This window comes from Mus pahari, chromosome 12, assembly GCF_900095145.1.
Source record: "Mus pahari chromosome 12, PAHARI_EIJ_v1.1, whole genome shotgun sequence".
Taxonomy (NCBI): domain Eukaryota; kingdom Metazoa; phylum Chordata; class Mammalia; order Rodentia; family Muridae; genus Mus; species Mus pahari.
Genome location: NC_034601.1, coordinates 66,857,136 through 66,880,107, shown reverse-complemented (window position 1 = coordinate 66,880,107; position 22,972 = coordinate 66,857,136). Strand labels below are relative to the sequence as shown.

Sequence of the window (22,972 nt, the reverse complement as noted above, 5' to 3'; positions counted from 1 at the left end):
GGCCTCTCTTCCCAATGATTCTTTTCTCTCTTTTCAGAGTGAAAGACTTAACTATTTACTACAATGTTGGTTTCTTAATTCCCTCACATATGCTTTCAGTTCTATTACCTAATTATTTTTTTAATAATCCTCATATCTACTAAGAAACTCCTTCCTCCATCCCTATCTCCTTCTCCTCCTTTTCCCATCTCTCTCTGTGCCTCTCCTTTCCTTATCCTTAGAGGAAGTGTTTCTATTCCTAGTGAAGCAATTCTAAGCTCCATTTGCTGGTAATTAGCAGGATGAAGTATGTGACAGGCTTGCCACACGAGGTACAAGCAGGTAGCTGTTATTTCCAAGCCATCACACTTTGCTCACAAAAATTCTATTTTTACCAGCAGCAACCAAGGCATGGGGTTTAGAGTATTGACTTCAAACTGTGTCTAAGAGAATTCCGGGACAGAAATAGCCACCAAAATTGCAAGCATTTCTAAAGATCTGAGGATGCTCAGGTGTAACCTCAGAAATAGTATCACATGATTGAGTGAGGAAATATTGTTTGTAGATCACTTAAATTGTTTAGAAGTTCAAGAAAATGTCAAGCAAGACTGAGCTGTTTTTTAGGTTTTTAGGATTTAATCAGGGCTAACATATGGTAAACATATACCAAACATACAGTAAAAAGAGGAACATTGGCTATTTCAGAAATAGATTTGTTAAAAGACTTTTGTTAAAATTACTTTGTTATAATTCATATTTCTATTGTCATAAATTCTAAATCACTTTTGTTAGTTACAAGCCTTCCTACACTGATAAGGGTTAAATTCTCATATTGAGAAAAGTAGTGGTTTAAGGACAGTAGAGGTTTGAAGATACATGAAAGCAGATAATATGATGCTTACATGTTCAGTTTTCTAATAAGGCCCTTGACACCAGTGGTTCTCAACTTGTAGAACATAAATCCTATGAATGTCACATATCAGATATCCTGCTTATCAGGTATTCATGTTATAATTCATAGCACTAGCAAAATTGCAGGTATATAAGGAAATAACAGAATAATTTTACGGTTGAGGGAAGTCATCAGAGCATGAGGAACTGTAATAACGTGTGACAGCATTAGGAAGGTTGAGGACCACTGTTTAACACCTTCCCCTTGCATCTGTATCTCTCCATGACTCAGTCTAACTTTTCTACAGTCTTTGGGGAGAGCATGTCCACAACATGGTGAGAATAGTGCTCAGACATTCAAAATATCTGGTGAGAAACTCCTGAAGAATTCTATTTCCCTGATGTTGTAGGGACTTTGAAAAGCACTGCTCAAACAATTTATATATCTCTCCATGACTCAGCCTAACATCTCTGCAGTCTTTGGGAAGAACATGTTCACAGCATAGCAAGAATAACATTCAGATGTTCTCAAATGACTGGTGAGAAACTTGTGTCAAATTGTATTTCCCTGATGTAATGTAAATAATTAGATGTTGGACCTTACTTTGACTATTATAGGTAGAGGCATTTGGCTAATGTGGGACAAGTTGAAGCCCATATTCTAGAGTCTTCTACATATATTATTACAGTTAGCCTTCTCAACAATGATACTAAAGATACTAAAGATACATTTATCAACAAAGATAAAGATACTAAAATTGTATTTGATATATTAATGGTGTGATTTTCACTATGAATTAGCTTCTATACTTATTAAATGGCATGCATGAATAGAAACTAGACATGTATTGAGAGAGCCATTCCACCCTAATATTCAATTTTGTTCAAGTTACACAAAAATTTAAGCTGAGCATACAAGAAAAATAATAAAAAGCAAAATATCAGCCACACTTAAAAATGCAAGACTTGGTAATGTTTTTCATCACAATTCTTCTTCTTCTTCTTCTTTTTTACATACACACACTTTTAAAGTTGAATTTATATTCAACAGAATCATGATGGGCCTTTCTTTTTAAGTGGACTCTAGCGACTCTTGTTTAGGCCACCTATAATTGGGGTCATTGCTTTAGTTTATCGCCTTGTCCTTGATTTGCTTTTTACAATTCTCTGGAGCCTTTGCTTGATCTCACCCAAGCACCTCTGAGCTGTGTTCTTCATCTGCCCTGGGAGATATTCTAAGACCATTCCAGCGAATGGGAGCTATCAGTCCTTGTAAGATTTCACACAGCCCAACAGCAAGAAATTCACTACATCAGTGAAAAGAAATAGGGCCATAGATGAGACTTCAGAGAAACTTCATTTCCAACAAATTGGCTATTAGCAAAAGACTAAGCTCTCATTAGGAGGCCAAAGGCTAATTCAGAATTATGAGGCAGCCATGATTGTATCTTGCTCTGACAAATTTCTGTCACTTCTATCTGAGGTAGTAGCTATACCCACAAATGAGGTGGGTAATTACAATTATATTAGGTATCATTATGTAGGGGTTATTATATGCAGACATCTTGCTAAGGCCATCCTGTGAATTGTTAAAATACTGTGAAAAGATGGCTATGGACACGTGCAAATTCTCCCTGTCAATGCAGAAGCTGGTGATGCTAAGGCTCGGTGCCCAGGCCTTTCTACTTACATTGAGAAAGCTGACTCTTGAACCCAATTGTCTGTTACCGTCCTTTGTGCCCATTGTTTCTGTGTTTTCCTGTGTGTACATTTAGACATTTTTGATAATTTTTAAATATTATTTTAATATATATATATATAGATTATATTTAGTACAATTTCATAGCATAAAACAGACATAACAAAATTTTAGCCTTTATACTTAAACAGAAATATTTTAGGTACATTTATTTTTAGTCTTTGCTTAACTAATCCAATTTTTGTAAACATTGAAATATAGAAGTCAGAGAGCAGATAACTAGCTGTGTCAGCATCCTGAAAAACAAAATGGTAAGCCATGGTTTGAGTGGGAAAAGAGGCCCTAGGCATAAAATTATACCAGAAAACTCAATGATGCTTGTGAAATAAAGACTAGTTCATTACAAAAATAGCAAACGGTTATGACTGTTGTCTCTTTTCTAATTCAGTCCCTGTTCTTTTGAGTTTTCACTATTTGCCTATATATAGAGAACAAATAAAGCTTTTCTCTCTTTGTAAGTGCCACGTTGATTTAAAGACATATAGGATGCTCATTTCTCTTTCAAATGCTGTAAGGGTCCTTGAGAGAATTCTTTTCAAAATCCATAGCAAATGTCATCTCAGATCTCATAAAAGTATTTATGGATTTTATTTCTTCTGTTTTTTTTTTTTTTTTTTTTTACAAATATAAATGAAACCATTGCATTTATTGTTTCTTTGTTCTGTCTTACATACACCAAATTATATTGAGCATAAACTTATGCACACTAATTTCCTTGGCAAATATTATATAGCTGTTGTTATTTACATTATATATTAATTAGCTAATCTGTAAAATCCATGAGTTCTCTTTTCTTGGGACTCTGCCTTAAGGATTCTCATAAGCATGTAATGACATAAAATTACAGCTACATTCTCATTAGAAGGGTGAAGAAACCATGTATCTAGGCTATTTCACATTTGAAGTTTGTCTTTGTTGAACTTAATCTGTAGTCTGTACATAAATTTAAACATCTTTACTACAAGAATGGTGCATATTTCTGTCTTTTGACAAGTTTTCCCTAACACTCAAGACAAAAGCAATCACTGGTGTTTTAAAAGTGGAACTTCCTGAAATTAAAAGACAGATCCTTTTGCACTGACTCTCACATTATACTATGCTTTATTTCTCTGTTATATACAGAATTCATCAGTGTAAAGGCGGGCTTCATAATTAAATGTAAAATTGAGGAGTTTTCACCAATATGCTAAGAACTCCATCAAACTCCTCCCTTTATATGTAAATTTGTGCCCAGATGTTGCATCGTTTGCAAATCTCGCAATTAAAGCATTTTATAACTTCAGTTATGCAAAGGGGCAGTAGACTGGAAAATGGGTAAAATTGCTTGGCTAGGACATTACCATGGCAACATACTGACCTGCACTCAATTAGTTACCACTGAAGATTCAGCTATTAATTATAGTGGTCAGAAGTGGGTATCATCTGACTTCCCTTTCCCTTTTAAATATGGACATTTTTCACTCTCCATAAATCTTTGACTTTTAGAGGCAAGGCTCCAAACTGAAGTGTTAAAAGTGATATTGCTTAGGCACTGATGGAAGCGAGGGTCAGAAAAGGAGTTTCATTTATCAGCCATATTGAGGGGAGTTCTTCAACTTTCTGAAATGTAAGCACTCTGTCGGGCATGCTTCAAAGCAAATGTTCATTACTGTTCATTTTCTGCATTGAACCCTTTGCATTACATGTGTTACCAATTACCTCTCACTTTAGAAAGCCATCATTAATTAGTACCACGGTAATCACTGAGAGGCCTGTGAAATAGATAGATGTCCCATTTTGGGTTGAGTCGTCCAGTTTCCAGCGAAGAAGTTATTATTTTCTTGGCAGAGAATAAAAAGGAATGTTGAGTTAATTACAGAAGTACTCCATGAATGATGAAAACACATCCTTAGCTAGCGTGGTACTGCAGACTCCAACGTAAGAATCTTATGTGCAGTGTTGTTACAGTGTGAGGTTTGCTATTACAACCAAAGTCCAAAATAATATATACGCTCACTCGAAAATCTAAAAGTAATAATTGGCCATTGTAATGTATCAACACCACATGGATTTGTGCCTTCACATTCAATTATATGACACACTCTTCAGCCTCCTGGGGATACGGGGATATGCATGGTGGCAAGATCTCTGCTGACTAGAAAAACAAGAGGACATAACTAAATGAACAGAAAATATAAGTTCATAAAAGTGCTACATTGAGAAATAGAACAAAGGAAAGTATTGACTACCAATCCTGTTACATATAAACACATAAGAAAATACGTGCCCATATGTATATATGTACATTATATGTATGACTTAAATTTCAAATTATGATAAAAATATTTTATTATTTTATTTCACCAAAAGTGCATATGTTAGCTAGCTTTGATAAATAAGTTCCTTGGGTTAAAGTTGCAAATGAATATCACAGATTTCATTTTCTATTATGAATAATACAGCTGTGAATATTTCTGGTATACATCTGGAAGAGCTTTTCTTATTAATATTGCCAGAGGTGGAACTTCAGGGAATTTCTACCATAATAGAATTGTCAAAAATCAATCAACCTCACATTGATAAACTGTAGCCTAGCTCAAATGAAATATTACACAGAAATTAAAATGCATGAATTTTAGCTATCTAGAAAGAGTCAGAAATTAATTTTAAAACTAGTTTGAATAAAAACTAAAACCTCATAGCTAAAAGTGTATATTATTAACAAAAATATTTAAAACAAGAGTTAATTTGCAAATAGTTATACCTGTAATATATGTGGATCCTTGCCATGAAAAAAAACAGCAAATGACTTGACAACATTTAGTGTATTAAATATCTGATTGGATGAAGAAAACAAGGGATTTCTTGGAGTGCAGAGAACCGTAATTGGGGATTAGGTTATGAATATTTCTATTTATTATTGTGTTATTAAAATGGATAAATGAAAACAAGAATGGAGAGAGAGAAAGAAAAAGAGAGAGAGAAATGGAGAGAGGAAAGTTTGTATACCAGTGATGAAATGTATCATAAATTAGAGAAAATGCTGATCAAATTATTTAGACAAAACCTTTCTAAAACTAACAATAACATGATTCGATTATAATCTATACTACCATTGTATTTATTTTAAGGTCTTGCTCTAAGAATAAAACAAATAATTGGTTGGAATTACTTATTTCATGGTAGTCTCTTATTTTTATGTTGGACATAAAATTTTTATATGTCTGATTAATCGTGGTGATTTAATTATGGGGTGATTTTCCCCATCGTAGGCTCAAGTTAAGGGTGCTTAGGAAAAGCAACCAAAGAACAACCACGAAATCTAAAGAAATGGCTACTGTAAGTTGCCTCTGGTAGTTACCAAAAAAACTGAAGTTTTTTTCATTAAGTCTTAAGTTTTGTGCTTTGTGCTTTGTTTTCTCCCAATCACATTAGCTAGTTTTCAGCTGTTGCTATCAGTCACCTAATAACCACAATCCAGCAATGACAGTCAGTCACAGTTTAGTTTTAAAAAATATATATAAGTTACTTAAAACTGACACGAAAGCTTTCAATGCTCTGTGTTCCCATCAAAATATCATTACATGTTTTTAAGTGCAATCAGTACTATTTCTTTTACATTATTAATAATAGACCATGGTGGTGTAGGACTTTAACCCTAAGTCTGGGTAAGCAGGCAGACTTCTGTGAGTCAAAGCCCAGCCTGGTCTAAGAGTTGCAAGTCAGTCAGTACTACACAGTGACAACTTGCCTCTAAAATTCATAGCTATCGTCATCACCATCATCATCCATGAATAATATACAATGTCATTATTAACTTTTCTTTCAGTAAATGTATTACTGTTGTAAAGGATTACATATAGAATTAGATTAAAACTGGTGGCAGTGAGCTGATCAAATCGCTGCCATTGGGAAGAGGAGGGAACCAGATTCTTATACAAAGTGAGTATTGACTATAAAGGGCAATTGTAAGGCTTTTATTCATAAAAGAAAGACAGAAAGGAAGGAAGGAAGGAGAGAAGGAGAGAGAAAGAAAGGAGGAAGAAAGGAAGAGAGAGAGAGGGAGGGAGGGAGGGAGGAGAGAGAGAGAGAGAGAGAGAGAGAGAGAGAGAGAGAGAGAGAGAGAGAGAGAGAGAGAGAGAGAGAGAGAGAAGAAAGCAAACAGGAAGGAAGGATGGAAGGATGGACAGAAGGAAAGGAAACAAAGAAGGAAACAAAGAAAGTAAATTTTAGTGACTCCGATTAAAGGGACACACTTCACCGCCTCCCTGGCCCTCTGCTTGAGACTGCTGAGAGATGCTGGCATCTTTAGACTCCTTGGCACAGTTCTGTACCTTGAGGGTATCAGGAAGTCAGTGAAGTCTGCAGAGGGCAAGTATTGTCATTTTAAATCCTTTTCCCTTCACTCTCTCAATAGAAGGCTGGACAAACTTTATTCAAAGTAAAAGTCACTTTGTACTGCTCTGTGAGGTCTTTAACCCACTGTCTCCTTGGGAGAAGCACAATTTGAATACTTATGAAGTTTCTAAGCACTTCTTTGCCTCACTTTCTTCCTCCTGTCTCCAAGTCTCCCACTGGGATGGTCTCTGTTCTTCTTCGTCACCTGGGCATACACTCAGGGACTTTATTTTCACACACTTCACACACTCACGGACTTTATTTTCAACTCTCTATTATTTTTTTAATATAGTAAAAATAATATTAAGTCACCATAAAGAATTACTTTCAAAAGGGCATATTTTCAACCAGCTTTAGTATCTTTGCATGGCCATGCTGTGTCCTGAAGTTCTAAATGAGTTATCTAAGTGACTCTGTACCTGCAAATAGGCTGAATGGTTAATATAAGGTAGTTATTCTCACATTACTCCCTCTGCTGAAACCTGACTTTTAAGCATAATATTTTATCTTGAATCATGTCTTTTCATGTGCAGCTACAATGGGCTGTCTCAGCCAAGCCTGTTTTGCTGCGGGTATGAACTGAGAGCCTGAGACAAGCTTGGCCAGCACATCACGCCTGAGATGCATCCTCAGATCTCTCATTTTAATCACAAGGTAGGGTCTCACTAAGTTGTTCAGATGGCTGTGAACTCTCTGTACAATGGAGACTACCTCAGTCCCACGAACATTCTGCCTTAGCCTCATGAGTGGCGAGGGTTACAGGCCCGTGTCACCACTGGGGAGATGGCTCAGCAGTTCAGAGCACTTGGTGTTATTGCAGAGAACCTGTGTTCAATTCCCAGCGTCGCAAGGTGGCTCACAAGTATGAAACGCCACTTGCAGGAGATCCTACATCCTTTTCTGACCTCTGCAATCACTGGGCGGTTTGGAAACAGATTGCATAAATACAAGTAAAAATTACTCATGTAAAAAGTAAAAATGCATAGCATCTTTAAGATTAAAATATAAGTGAGTCCATGACAACAGGTAACTCAAAGGAGACAGAGAAGTTAAACTCTAAACAAACTCACATCTTGGCCCACTTACAAATATATAATGAAGGCATCAAGTCAACTAGGCAAATTTTCTTGAGTGCTGAATAAAGTTTTAGATTAGACATGTTGATTTCAGATAATAAATTACAAAGTTATTTGTTATAGAATGTGTTTGTACCTGATATATTTTCTGGAGATGGTCAGAGAGAAGCATGGGATATGTGTGTAAAATGTGTATGCAAATGTTATATGAACATATATTACAAAGAGTTATTTGATAATATATTTGCATATGTATGTATGCATACTGCCTATACTGCAGTACAGAATTTTGAATATATGTATTTCCTTTGGTAATACTATGGAATCCCCTACAAATAGCAAAATGCTCTAAAGGTCAAGGCTTTATGAAATGATCCAGTATTTGCAATCAACTTATTTAACCTTTCAATATACTTTAAAGTATGTCTACATTACTTGAAATACCTAACATAATGTAAGTGCCCTTCAAATTTTTGTACTGTACTATTGAGGGATTATGTCAAAGAAAAATTTATGTTTGGTTTTTTAGTGTTGGAAGTAGTTTCTTTCCTGTTTTCTGTCTGTGCTTGGCTGATTCTGGTAATTTGGAAGTCATATGAATGATGGGAAAACTTTATGCTTCTTTACTCATTTGTCCACAATATAAATTAAAGCAGCATTTTTCTGTCAGCCAGTGAGGAAAACTTGGTCAATGGATACTTGGTAGCATTTTCTGATTGAGTTCTCTCTCTCTCTCTCTCTCTCTCTCTCTCTCTCTCTCTCTCTTCTCGTGTGTGTGTGTGTGTGTGTGTGTGTGTGTGTGTGTGTGTGTGTGNGTGTGTGTGTGTGTGTGTGTGTGTGTGTGTGTGTGTGTGTGTGTGCTGATGTGTATGTGGCTCTGCTTCTCTTGGTATCATTTCCTGTGTATCCTGGCACCTAGTTTTCATACATAATTAACAGGACATATCCTACAGCAGAACTTAATAGGTATTGCAAAGTAAAGTCTAATATTTAGATGCTGAAATATATATTACAATTAAGTTAGGATCTTTTTTAAAGATTTGGCTAAGGACACAGAAGGCTTGCCTGGATTACTGGATTGCATTGATATAAAACAATCTAATTAAATCAATAATAGGTGATTTCACCAACACTGAGGCCCATGGAACAGCTGCAGAAATGGGAGCTCAGAAAAATTCTGGCTGGTGATGTTTGTTGCCATCAGAAGATCTGGTAAAATTGTCAAACTAGAATAATAGAAAAAATTTTCTAACCATGCTTTGCAACTCTACAGATGCCTGTGAAGTATATAACACATTCCCAAAACAATGTTAAATATAAAAACAGAGCTCTGCATATATATCTGTGGGTCTTTGACAGTGGGGGTGCCTTGTCCCTGGTCTGAGTAAACTGGCAATGATACTGAGGCAAGAACAGGAATGGCTTCAGCAATTTGGCAGGATGAGTATGTGTTCATCATAAAATAATGACAACTTCATATAGATTGCATGCTTTGTGTTTGGGTTATTTTACTATCTATCAATTTATTTTAGTACCTACTAAAGGTCTGAAATTTTAAATGTGGTAGAAAATAATCTTTAACTACCAGTTTGAGGTACTGGAGTCAACTCAGAGAACTGTATGCATAGTATATAGTAAAATGATTAGCTAGAATCAGAATCATAACTCCCAAATAAATGTATGGACTCAGAGAAGACCAAAAATCAATAACAATACTCTTCATCTTCATCATATGGAAAGATTTCTAAGAAATGGGATTCCCCAAACTCAAGCCATATGCATTCCAAGGGTATTCTTGTACTTGCTATACCAGATAGAAGCATTGATTGGTTATTTTAAAGCAGCACCTATAGAAGCTGTTACCCACTTAAATGTGTTATCAATAAATCATTTTTATTTAGCTGTTTCTACTGACCACGAGAAAATTGTTTCTAGTAGTGTAGTCAATTTCAAAACATTAAGTGCTTGGTGGTTGTATCCCCTTTGAATAATATGAAGAGTCATCGTATTATGGGCTGGTGATTTGGTAAATTTAATTATGTAAATCAAAGCTTTTTTGACACTTAGATATGCAAAGACTCTCGGGCTATTGAATGGTTATGAACTTATTCATTCTAAGCACTTAATTTTGTTCATCAATTAAAACTTTCTCTTGTGTAGATAGCTTGGTGATGAATGAGGATGTATAATTTCTTTCCTTATAAATATGAAAGTCTGAGTATGTAACAGCACATTTCATAGGATGTAAGTTACTGAAATTTCTCAACAAAAGTAATGAGAAATAAGTGATTGATTAACCACAGAAATGAGAATCCTTAAATGAATAGCCAGATTTCTTTTAATTGCAAAGTTATCTGTATTATCAGTTCCACTGTCACGTTCACTGAATCTGCCTTGTTAGTGTAAACTATGACTAAGGGAAGTGGCTGCCATGCTATACCAGTTACTGGAAGTTCTTAATATAGAGTGGCCAAGTTTGAGAGTTAAATGAGGAGACATTAGATGTCGTGAACAATCTAAGTGGGGAAAGGATAAACAGCCCAAACGCTTAACCTTAGATTTTCTCATGGGTGGTGTCTTACTCATTCAGATGTGCTGTGGAACTGAACCATTCTTCACACAGTGAACAAACCATGCCATGATTTCTCCTTACCCATATGTCCTCCATCTGACAAATCTTACTGAATATTATTTAGTGAACTATAGTGTGTTAAAAAAAATAGCTAGAATTTCACTCTCAGCCATATTATTTTTAACAGAATATAAATATATATATAACTATATATTACTGTAATATTTCTATACACATCATATACAACATAAATATTGTATTCATTATACATATACATCATATACATATGCATCATACATAGATAGTGTATGATAATTAGAAGCAAAGGAAGAAAAGCTTCATAAGTTTGGAAGTCCTAAGAATGCCACTCCCCCCTCCATCAACCTATATAAATATCATGTTTGTCTGGGTATAATTGGAACATTTCAGGAATGAAAAAAATGCAATGGATAGGAGAGAAGACACATCTAGCACATGACCAGAGAGAAGAGTCAGCAGGTCAGTATGATTTACCACAGGGAATCGTGTCATTTGTAGCAGGATAAGCAGAAATGAGACAAGGGGCCAGCAAAGAAGGATGTGGAGAAAGAATCTTTTCCCTGTGCTGGTGAAAGTGAATTTCATCCAATAGGAAACTGCACGAGAATCAATGCAGGCAGGTGTCTTAGTTTTGGTTTCTCTTGCTGTGAAGAGACACCATGACCAGGCAAGTCTTATAAAACAAAACATTTGAATTGGGATTGGTGTAGAGTTTTAAGGATCAACTCTTTCATGGTCATGGGAGGAAGCATGCATGTAGATACAGTGCTGGAGAGGTATTTGAAAGTTCTACACCTGCGTCCACAGGCAACAAGAAGAGACAATGAGCCACTTGATCTGGTTTGGGCTTCTGAGACCTGAAAGCCCACATACAGGTGAGAGACTTCCTCCAACAAAGTCAAGCCACACCTTCTAATGCCCTACGGGGGCCATTTTCATTCAAAGCACCATAGCAGGTAACTCAACAATTGAGTCTGTAATTCTCATGAAGCTTCCTAATGGTCGTGGAGCTTTTAGATCAGATGAAAGGAAAAGGAAGTATGTATGTATGTATAGCTAGTACACTAGAGGATCATCTGAAGCTGGGCCTGGCTTGAGGCAAGAGGTGAAGGAAGGGAAAGATGCCATAGTTGAGTCTGGTTATGCTATTACAAGATTATAGGGTTAACTTATACACAATAGAAGTGAAATTTTCAGAGTTTGGGAAGTGATTGGGTGAAGCGGGTTCCCAGGAAAAGCGGTGTGGTTAATGCTCGCCGTCTGCCTCTAAGATGGCACTTCTTGCTGAGTGCTCAGATGTTGAGAGGAAAATGACATCTGGGCTCCACGCCTGTGTCTTAGTCGCTGCCTAATGTATCTTCCTACTTAGCAACACTTTGTAGGTGATTAAGTTTAGGTATATGAACTTACATTCATTAGAGTCATTAGCAGGAACCATGAGAGAACGATCCTTATTTCAACATCTGCTTTGAAACGTGGCATGGCCAGAAGAAAAATTCAAGATGAAAACAAGGCAACAACAACAGTAAATTTAAGGAGGAGGCACGGGAGCTCATATTTGAACAGGCTGATTACAAACACTGTTTAATAGCCAGGTAAAAATGGATCGTTCATGAGAAACGTTTGAACTGCAGGATAGAGATTTATTGTCCTCAACATATGGCTATTCATTGAGGGCGTGCTAAAAAAAAATAATATTGCTTGGTGAGAAGTGAAGGCAGGTTGACATCCTTCAGCACATTTATACTGAAGCTCTGAGAGTAGGGAGTTGCAGAAGACATTTTCCTAATCAGAAATTTACATAATATTTGTAAGCAATGATTTTTGTTTATGTTTGTTTGGTTTTCTAAACTAGACGATAGTTGAGCAGTGCGAGAGAAAATAACTATTAAGTGCACAATACTATTCTTCCTACTGTTTTTTTGTGTTGTTATTATTGCTGGGTTTTGTTTTATTTTGTTTTCATTTAAGTTCCCATCTTTCTGATTCTTTTCAAGCTACGAAGTACCTCCACTTCTGACGGGTGTCTGGCTTTCCTAAACTGTAAGAGCTAATTACAATGAATGTATAGATCCACAGAATACAGGATTAAAGCGATTGAGATATTACCAATTCATTTATGTGTAAGAAAAACCTTCGCTTGAACGTGCTACATTATTTCTGTGGCAAATCACTGGGCCCTGCCTTGTGGACAGGAAGCACGCGTCCCATACAATGAACAGAAGTCCAAGATCTGCCTGGCTGCACACTAGGGAGTGTCTCTGTGCTTCTCACTGTCAATCTCTAGTATTGCAGACAGCAGAGGGAGGGAAAAACAAAGTGTAAATACTGTTTCAAGATACCGATCTAATTCAACCTCCCAAAAGCCACACCTCACAGTATGATCAATACATGTCCCACCCAATATCATAACATTAGATTAAGATTTCAACGGACAGAGTTTAGGGAGATGCAATGAATCCAGCAGCGATGCAATCAGCAATGAGTTGATAGGAGTTGCATCCTCTATACCCATCCCTTCTGCAATGTCTTTACCGCTCTCCCCCACCCTCCCCACCCCCCCCCAGGTTGTGGTTAAAATATCAAATATCTGCCGTCATTCTCAAGGTGCGCTCGACTCCCCATGTCCCGTGTGCTTTGTAGTAACAGGGAGTCAGTGATTGTGTGTTCTATTTGTAAAGCTTTAAGAATGAGAGCCCTCAGCTTCATCTCTGTAACGTAAGGAGGCTGCTCTTTGCCCTTGGATTCTCACAGTATCCATGAGGAACACTCTTATCGCAAGTGACTCCGTTCTTCCCTACTGCATCAATCAGTGATGCAAAGTGTTACTCAGTGTTGTTCATAACCACTTCAGGAGTGCTTCAAAAAAAAAAAAAAGCACACAGCACTGTGTACATCTGCACATTTACACATCTGTTGATTTGCTATAGCTGTTAACAGTAGGCACTTAAGATATGCTAGGGCGTTGGTAGCACAGAGTTTGCGAGAATTACCAGCCTATGTCTGATTTGACTTCAGGCCCACTTTACTATATGGAACCCATATCCAGCACTGTGTGGGTAACCAAAACCTTTGGCTAGGTAGCCCAGAGACTAAAAATGGTTACTTTCTAAAAAATAACAGTAAATGACTTCCAATGACAAGATGCTGTCTTCTTATATCAGTCCTTTGCCTCGCCATCCTTCAGGGGCTTCCTTCTGCAGTAAGTGGGAGTAAAAATACAGAGGCCCATACGCAGACACTACACAGAGAGTGGGAGACCCTAAAGATCAAGTCTTTTCCCTTAGGGACCAGGGAACCCTGTGGGAAAGGAGGCTGGAGGAGTTTAAGACCCAGCAGGGATGGAGGACATCAGCATAACAAGGTCCTCTTCAGCAACATCATCAAAGCTCATAGGAACTCAGAGAGACTGAAGCAGCAACCGAAGGCCTGCATGGGTCTGTGCCAGGTCCCCGGTGTATAGATATTATGGCTTCCGTTTTCGTGATTTTATGGGACTCCTGAGCGTATGAATGAATGGGTCTCTGACTCTTGGGCCTTCTTATGAGTCTCTTTATCCCTTTTGGTTTGTCATGGGCAACTTTGATTCAATAACTTTTGCCTTATCTTCTATTTTATTTTGTTATCTCTCAGAAGTCTATTTTCTGTTGAGAGATAGAAAGGGAGTGGTTCTGGATGAGGGGTGGGGCGGAAACGGCAAGAGCAGAGGGAAACTAATCAGGATATACTTTGTGGACAAAAAATTCTATTTTTAGTAAAATAAATAAAGGAATTAAGGTAATTAGTGACCCTATTTCTTTCAGCTGTAGTTACATTAAATACAACTGCAGGGGTTTTTTTGAATTATGAAAAATGAATAAGTAGTTATGACTCGTATCCTTTGAAACTAGTAATTATAATACAATTTGAACTAATCTGAGATTTATGTCTCCTGTTCTTAATATGTAACAGATAGAATGATTTAAACATACTAATCTCACCTGGTTATATCACTATGTCGCTGATTAGTTTTTTTTTTCTTTTCTTTTTTTTTTTTTTTAAGTTTGACAAAAATTGGAGTGAAATAATGAACCTCTGTAGAGGAATTGCCCCCTTCAGACAGGCATGTTTGTGAGACACTTACTTGATTGTGTTGATACGGGTCTGCTCCTGCTGTCACTTTCCTGCCTCTGCTCCAGCAGAGTTTGTCTCTGCTTCCTTCAGTAACCAACTGTGATGGAGGCATTTGAGTCCAATCATCCCTTTCTTCCCTAAGTTGTTCTTGGCTTCGGGGTTTATCACAACCGTAGAAAGCAAAATAGGACATCAGCCCTAGGTATTCAAGTTTTCTAGGAGTAGCTTTTGGTTAGACAATTTCCCTGTATTATGACTTCAAGTTGATTGTCATTCATGTATCCTATCTAATAATTATCTCAAGTATGGCACGTTTGACATTATCAAAGGCTTAAAATAGTTTGATTCTTATCTTATATTGTACAGTTAAAGCATTAATGAATTTAGATGATCTGAGTAGAACCACGGATTTCTTAAAATGTGGTAGGAGGCCTTCAGTTTGAATCAAATAGAAAGAGAACAGAAAGTTCAAATCCAATAGAGAGCACCAAGGAGTGAATGCTGTTAATTAATTTTGAATTTGTGTATCCTTGATTTCATTCTAGTGAAAAGTGAAAACTTCAGTCAAATTGATTTCCTTCATATCTAATATATATTGCAACTACCCACATCAAACTGGCTTTTAGATTCAATTATTTTCCCTAAAATTTAATCATACTGTTTACTTCTTATTTACTTTACTATCAGCTCATAAACACACTTTCCTAAGATTAATTGCGTTATTGATTCTATTTATTTTTGAATCTACTTGTTGGTGCGTTCAAAAAATAACTAATAATGATTTAGAAGCCCATTATCCTCGGCAGTGACAGAGTTCCATCAATAGTGTATTGATGTGAGTTCTGATGGCGTTTCCATTTTTAAGATGCATCATATATAACATTTTAGAATGCATTTAGCTCAGGGGAAGGCTCGCATTCATTTGCATTTGTTGGACAGAGTGTTTTATTACTGTCACGCTGTCCATGGAGAGCCCAACAATGGTGTTGAAAAGCATGTCTCCCTCATCACAGATTGTCTCAGAGGAGCAATTACAGGTGAGGATCACAGAATCATATAAAAGGGACAGCTCTAACTCATCACGACTTTCTGAATTACTTATAGACAAATGACTGGGGTACCATCAGAACAGAGGACAAATTAGAACGTGATTTAACTGAAATATTTAGCACAAGTCATATGAAGAGGTTGCCCAAAGCTATGCCCTGCTACTGTTAACAGTCACACCTAAGCCTGATGTTCAAGAGTTTTGGTTGGCTCTGTACCTGGGCCTCTTTCTGCTCGTGCAAAGGCTGCCAGGCTGTTAGGTAACAGACTTCATACAGAAAACGCAAATGAACAAGCTAATGATCTAATCAAACAAAACCAATTTAATACCGTTAACCCTAAGGTGGCTGCAGTGTTTATCAACAGACACACATGATAGGCATTATTGGTAAGTGCAACTATTTTACTATTATTCTAGATTCCTGTCGTTATTTTTTCTGCCAGCTATCTTATTTCTTTTATCCATATGACTACTAAGTAGGCATTTAATATAAGGGTTGGGAAGGCAGCTAAGTCTGTGCTGTGCACACATGAAAAACCAAGATTGATACCAGACTCCCCCTGAAAAGCTATACATGGAGGTATGCATCCCCTGGTGATGTGGTAATAGCCAAATCCCTTGGGTTCATTAATTGCTGAGTGTTGACTTGTAAGAGACACTGTAAAAAAATAAAATAAAGTGGATGACACCAGAGGAGAAATGACTCACAGTCTGTGCTCTGGCCTTCGCACGTTCTTGTCCCAAAGACATGATTGTACAAAAATAAATACTCATGAACACACAAGCACACACGCACACACTCATACATATACACACACACACCTACATTTCCACACAAATATGTCTGGCATATGATGATATAGACAAAAATGATTTTTTATTTATTTCTAATGCTAAAAGGCAGAAAACAGTATTTCTTGAGAAGAAATAAAATCAATACCATGAAGATCATGTTCCTTTTTGACTGAGCCATCTCTTCAGTTCCTCTATTAGGCTTTTCTGTTTTAAGGTATATATATATATATATATATATATATATATATATATATATATACTTATCAGTTATGAATTAAGCCTGGATAACATGAGTAAGCCTGGATATAAAAAAATGAATAATTTAAGTGAGATAAAAATGTTGAAGCTTCTTACGTTAGAATTTTATAGATATCCAGTAGTTCCTTTTTTGCACTGATACAAAGAACATTTTGAATAATATTTAAAAAATTATAAACCTCAGGAAATGCTATAAAGGCTTACAGAACTGCTGCAAATTAGTTTTAATTCATGCTTTCATGTATATGTTATATTTGTTTCTCTTCAATAAACAATTATTTCTATAGCTTAAATATTACTGACTAAAGAACTACATAAATCCAGGAGTAGGTTTGATTTTGTTTGTCTGTGTGTTTGCTTTTCTATCTTGTTTTGTTTGTTTGTTTTTGTACATGATCACAGACATTTTCTGGCTACTTTTGCCAGAGAGGGTTCAGATTATTTGGTCTTCTTTGTCAAGTGAGATCATGTGAAGAGCGAGGAATGAAATAGAATTTATATGACTGTCAGAAATGTCACCTATAAAGTACTGTTTAGAAGTCTGTTAGCAAGTGTCAAAGATAAAAGTATCTGGCTGCATGCACTGAACTTTCCAGGCCCTGGAGATTCATTTGCTTACTCCATACTGATATATTATATGCTTGCTGTAAGGGATACACAAAGGGGCATGTTTCCGTCTTGATCTCCACTCTAAGACTGAATTTTCCATGACGGTGCAAGAAGTGACTATAATTCATCACGAAAAGGCCATGTATTTATAGCATACAGAGAGCAGCTGTCTCAAACATTTTATTAAAACAGAATTGTTTAATCACAATTCATTAATTGGAAATTAATATGAATGCAACAATTGCTGCATTCAGTCTTCAGAAATGTTTTTGTTATCCTTATGTCACTGCTGTGAAGAGGTTGATCCTTGCATATGTTTGATTTATGTGGCCCAGATGATTTATTTTATATCAATTTTTAAAAGTTGGCTGTATTTTAAATACCACAAGTGATTCACAGGATATCACTCTTATTTCTTGACTTCAGGTTATATTTCTTTCCTTAGGTGTGTTATATCTTCATGTCTGTTCATGTGTTTGCAGTTGCAAATGTGTGTAGTAGGAGCATGTAGAAGAAAGGGACAATACAGGCTATCAGGCATGCTGTTCACCTATTTAGATTTGGCCAGGAACTGTTCGATTACTCTAGACAGGCTGGATAGGCAGGGCCAGAGACCCTCCTAGTTCTGCCTCCCCAGTTGCTGCGATTACAAGCTTGGATCTCATTTCTTGGCATTTTCACTTGTGCTTCGGAGCTGACTTGACCTCATGCCTTCTAGGCAAGCATTTCTCCCACTGAGCCATCTCCTGAAGACCAGTTTACACTACAGTTGGACAAATTAATGAGAACTTAAATAACCGTGCTGTAAAGGAAATATTGTAAGTTATTTCCTGACTGTCTCTCCTCAAAAAGACCTGTCCGAGGAATAGTCATAAAAGATAGTAACTAACATACATTCTGTAATTAAGAATTTTTGGTTAAAAAACTATCTAAAATTATCTATGACAAAGAAACTGCCAAAATATAGTGCAGATTATACTTTAAGCATATACTCAATTAGAGCTTCTTATTCACCTCATGTCATCATGAACAACATCTAATAGCAGGTAATTATGGGCATTCTGAGAACAGTGTTTACCTTCTCCCTTGGGGGACAGAAATTTGCCTCTTATTTGAATATCAGAGCATTATCTGAAACACTCCACTGACTTGCAGACCTCACACTTCATTGAACTGTGTTTTTAACAATTATATTGTCAGACGAAATGCACGTCATCTCACATGGTGCGTTTCAGCAAATCTTTTGTGTTGTACCAAGGTATAATATATCTGAAGATTCCAGGTGTTTTGTCTCAAACATCAGTCTCGCAGAATTTTGAACACTTTACGTCTGTGTTTGACCCAGTTAAGGGACCCTGGTGCAGTTTGGATTTGACATTAGAATATTCTTTTCCCTATATTTACTAGCAACTCTTCAAAGATACATAGTCATGTCTTTACTCTGGGGAAATTCATATTCTTTTTTAAATAAATAGTTCATTTTTAAGAATTATTTTTTTATTTTATGTATATGAGTACTCTTTAGCTGTCTTCAGACACACCAGAAGAGGGCATCTAATCCCATTACAGATGGTGGCGAGCCACCATGTGGTTGCTGGGAATTGAATTCAGGACAGTTCATATTTTTTGTTTGTTTGTTAGTTTGTTTCGTTTACTCTTTAATCGTATTTTTTTTGTTGTTGCTTTTGTTCTTGTTTGTTTGTTTTTTTTTTCTTTACAGTCCAGAATTTATCCCCCTCCTGGCCCACCCTCCAACGGTTCCACATCCCACACCTCCTCCCCCCTGTCTCCAAGAGGATGTCCCCTCAAGCCACCCCACCAAACCTCCCCACTCCCTGGGGCCTCAATTCTCTCAAGGGTTAGGTGCATCTTCTCTTACTGAGTCCAGACTGATCCAGCAATCCTCAGTTGTATATGTGTATATGGGGGGCCTCATATCAACTAGTGTATGCTGCCTGGTTAGTGGTTCAATATCTGAGAGATCCTGGGGGTAGGGAGTCCAGGTGAGTTGAGACTGCTGGTCTTCTAATGGAGTCCTCCAATTGGGCTTTCAACGTGTGTAAAAATCACGGATACTGAACCAGAGGAACTCTGGAGTATGTACTTTGGTTCCTCATATAATCCAACAGTTCATCTCTGTTTGGTGCTCATATTTTGCCAGGGAACACAGAGCAAGTCAATGTTAAAGGAAGAAGATGAAGCTGGGTACCTGTGGTTCTTCCCTACTTAATTGTTTTTCAGCCCAGTTTTATACCCAACACTTGCCTTCCATTCTTGAGAATTTCCACAATTAGCTGACCTAGTCAGGTGTCTCCTCATCAATGTGGCATCTTCTCCTCTGCTCAGCCCTTAATCATGTTCCTTCATGTTGACTCATCCAGGTTCCCTCTGTGTCCTTCATCTTTACGTATTCTAGTTCACAGCAGCAGGTCTTTCCATGCTATTTCCTCTACCTTGCTTTCTGTTGATGCAGTTGATAAAATGCTCTGTCCAGAGACAGGAAGAAAAAAGTTTGTTTCAGTTTCTTAGTTATAGTATATCCTTCACTGTCAGGAAGGAGATCAAGAACAGCCTCGAAGAAGGAATCACGAGGAAAGGATTTCTTGCTAGCTTACCCTTTCAGGTACACACTTAACCAACTCTTACATCTAGGACCATCTGCTCAAAGAGTGGTGCATTCTTAGCTTTTGAATTGCAGAAAGCTAGTTATCTGCAACACTATAGCTCTCTACAGTCAAGAGAGTTCCTAATCTTGAACTTTTTTGAAAATGAAGGGCTTTGAAGAATTTTTTAAAATTATTTTCTTAGATATTTTCTTCATTTACATTTCAAATGCTATCCCGAATGTCCCCTACACCCTCCTCCCACCCACTCCCACATCTTGGCTCTTGCATTCCCCTGTATGGGGCATATAATGTTTGCAAGACCAGGGGGCCTCTCTTCCCAATGATGGCAGATTAGGCCATCTTCTGCTACATATGCAGCTAAAGACACGAGTTCTGGGGGTACTGACTGGTTCATATTGTTGTTTCACCTATAGGGTTGCAGACCCCTTCAGCTCTTTGGGTTCTTTCTCTAGCTCCTCCATTGGGGTCTCTGTGTTCTATCCTATAGATGACTGTGGGCATCCACTTCTGTATTTGCCAGGCACAGGCATAGCCTCATAAGTGATAGCTATATCAGGGTCCTTTCACCAAAATCTTGTTGGCATATGCAATACCATCTGTTTGGTGGCTGATTTTGGGATGGACCTCTGGGTGGGGCAGTCTCTGGATGTTCCATCCTTTTGTCTTAGATCTTTTCTGAGTGATCTTCCAATGACTACTTCAGGAAGCTGAAGCTCGGTGACCTGGGCACTTGAGTATAATTCTTGAGTAGATAATAGATACTATCTAAAAATCAGCCATAGAATTTAAAACATATGTTTTCATTTATCTTTTTCATGAGTTCTTCTAGGATTTCTATTCTCTTTAAAAAATTATTCTTCTCCGTGGAATAAAATCACGGAAACCTTCCTATATGGTGTTTTCTTTTAACCAAGAAACGGCGGGGGCAGAAAATTTTTATGCATATTTTCGTGTTCACATTGTGTGCTAGCCTGCCCATTTTTTAGAAGCAAAAATTTAGAAAGCAAAAGCTGTGGGTTGTAGTTGCATTTTTGGATAAGAGAAAAAAGGTATAAATGTATAAACAAAGTCTGTATCAACAGGTAACATAAGGTGACAGCTGGCTTTATTGACTTCTTTTGGGGATTCATTATGGTGTGTCTCTTATAATGAACTGAAACAACCCAGAAGTCCTCATTCCTCAGGCCTCAACTTCAGTCAGCACCCTTCTCCTTAACACTAAGTCTTCAGGAGCTTGATGCCCTGCCCATGCTCCAAGCATCTATTCATTTGCCACAGATTGGTTTGGTTTGGTTGTTTTACTTTCTTTCTTTCTTCTTTCTTTCTTTCTTTCTTTCTTTCTTTCTTTCTTTCTTTCTTTCTTTCTTTCTTTCTTTCTTATTTCTTTCCTTTTCATTTTTTCCCCTTTTTAGGATAGAATACCACATTTTTAAAAATCTATTTATTTAGTAGGCAGTGTATATGCCTGCACACCAGAAGAAGGCACCAGATTTCATTAAAGATGGTTATGTGCCACCATGTGGTTGCTAGGAATTGAATTCAGAACCTCTGGAAAAACAGCCAGTGCTCTTAACCTCTGAGCCATCTCTCCAGCCATCACTATGTTTCTTAAATGCAAAAACCCATTTGGCCTTAGATTTGTGTCTCTTTGTGTATGTATGGCTTGTGATGCATGTGTGCACCAGCAAATGGGAAGGACATTAAATGCGCTGTTCTATGACTACATTTTATACCCTCAAGGCAGAGGTTTTTCCACTTGACCTGGAACAAATGTGTTCTGCTTTGCAGAATGTTAGCAAGAGCACACATCCCAGTACTGGAGTTATAGGTGCAATCCTAAATGATCTCCTGTCTCTGTCTCTGTCTCTGTCTCTGTCTCTGTCTCTGTCTCTCTCTCTCTCTCTCTCTCTGTCTCTCTCTGTCTCTCTGTCTCTCTCTGTCTCTCTCTGTCTCTCTCTCTGTCTGTCTTTCTCTGTCTCTCTGTCTCTGTCTCTGTCTCTGTGTCTCTCTCTCTCTCTCCCTCTCTCCCTCCTCTACCCATCTACCCCCTCTCCCCCTCTCCATCTTGTCCCTGTGCTGGAAAAATCATATACATCATATTTCGGGTCAATTAATGTTACATAGGAAGCCCCTGTATCCTAAAATCAAAACCCAAAGCAAGACAAAAACTAAACACACCAACAAACAAAGCTAAGGGAGGAGGCTTCTCAACAAAGACACCCAAAGTTCACCTCTGGCCTCCATATGCACGTGTTCATCTTCATGTTCACATCCTCACACAGATTTACATGCATACACAGAGACATGCAGGTACATACATATGCAAACTCATACTACGACCCTTTTGTTCCCTATTTTAGGTAAAGCCATTTTGCAATTTCCTAGGGTTTTCCTCATTTGAATAGTCAACACACTTACTGATTTCTATATTTGTTTTTATGTAACCCCTTCTAGAAATCGCTAATCTGTGGTACAGTGTTAAACTCTGAGCTGTAAAGAGGGACTTGTTTGCACTTACTGTGAATCTACAGAAATCTCAAAACGGTCCTAAAAAGGCTTAGGCAGATTTCTATACGGACCTAAAACCCATCAACTAACCTTGACAAGGAAGCAGATAGTTTCTCCCTGTGAAGCTTAGTCTTTTTCACCTGCTATCGGATTCATCTTTTCCAAGCAGTTAACAAAACAAAACAAAACGAAAATAACACTCTTAGTCCACTTGGTGGGGCAGGAGGTATTGAAATACAGATATGTTACTTTAAGGTACAATATAATTATGTGGTGAAACTCATTTTCTCTTTTTGTTTTATCCCAATTTATGTTTAGCGA

General features: G+C 37.3%; 1 protein-coding gene across 9 annotated transcripts in view; it reads left to right on the top strand.

Annotated features, from left to right (window-relative positions):
- Positions 1–22,972, top strand: part of Robo2 (roundabout guidance receptor 2) — a 1,496,637-nt gene that overhangs the window by 630,151 nt on the left and 843,514 nt on the right. The window lies entirely within an intron of this gene.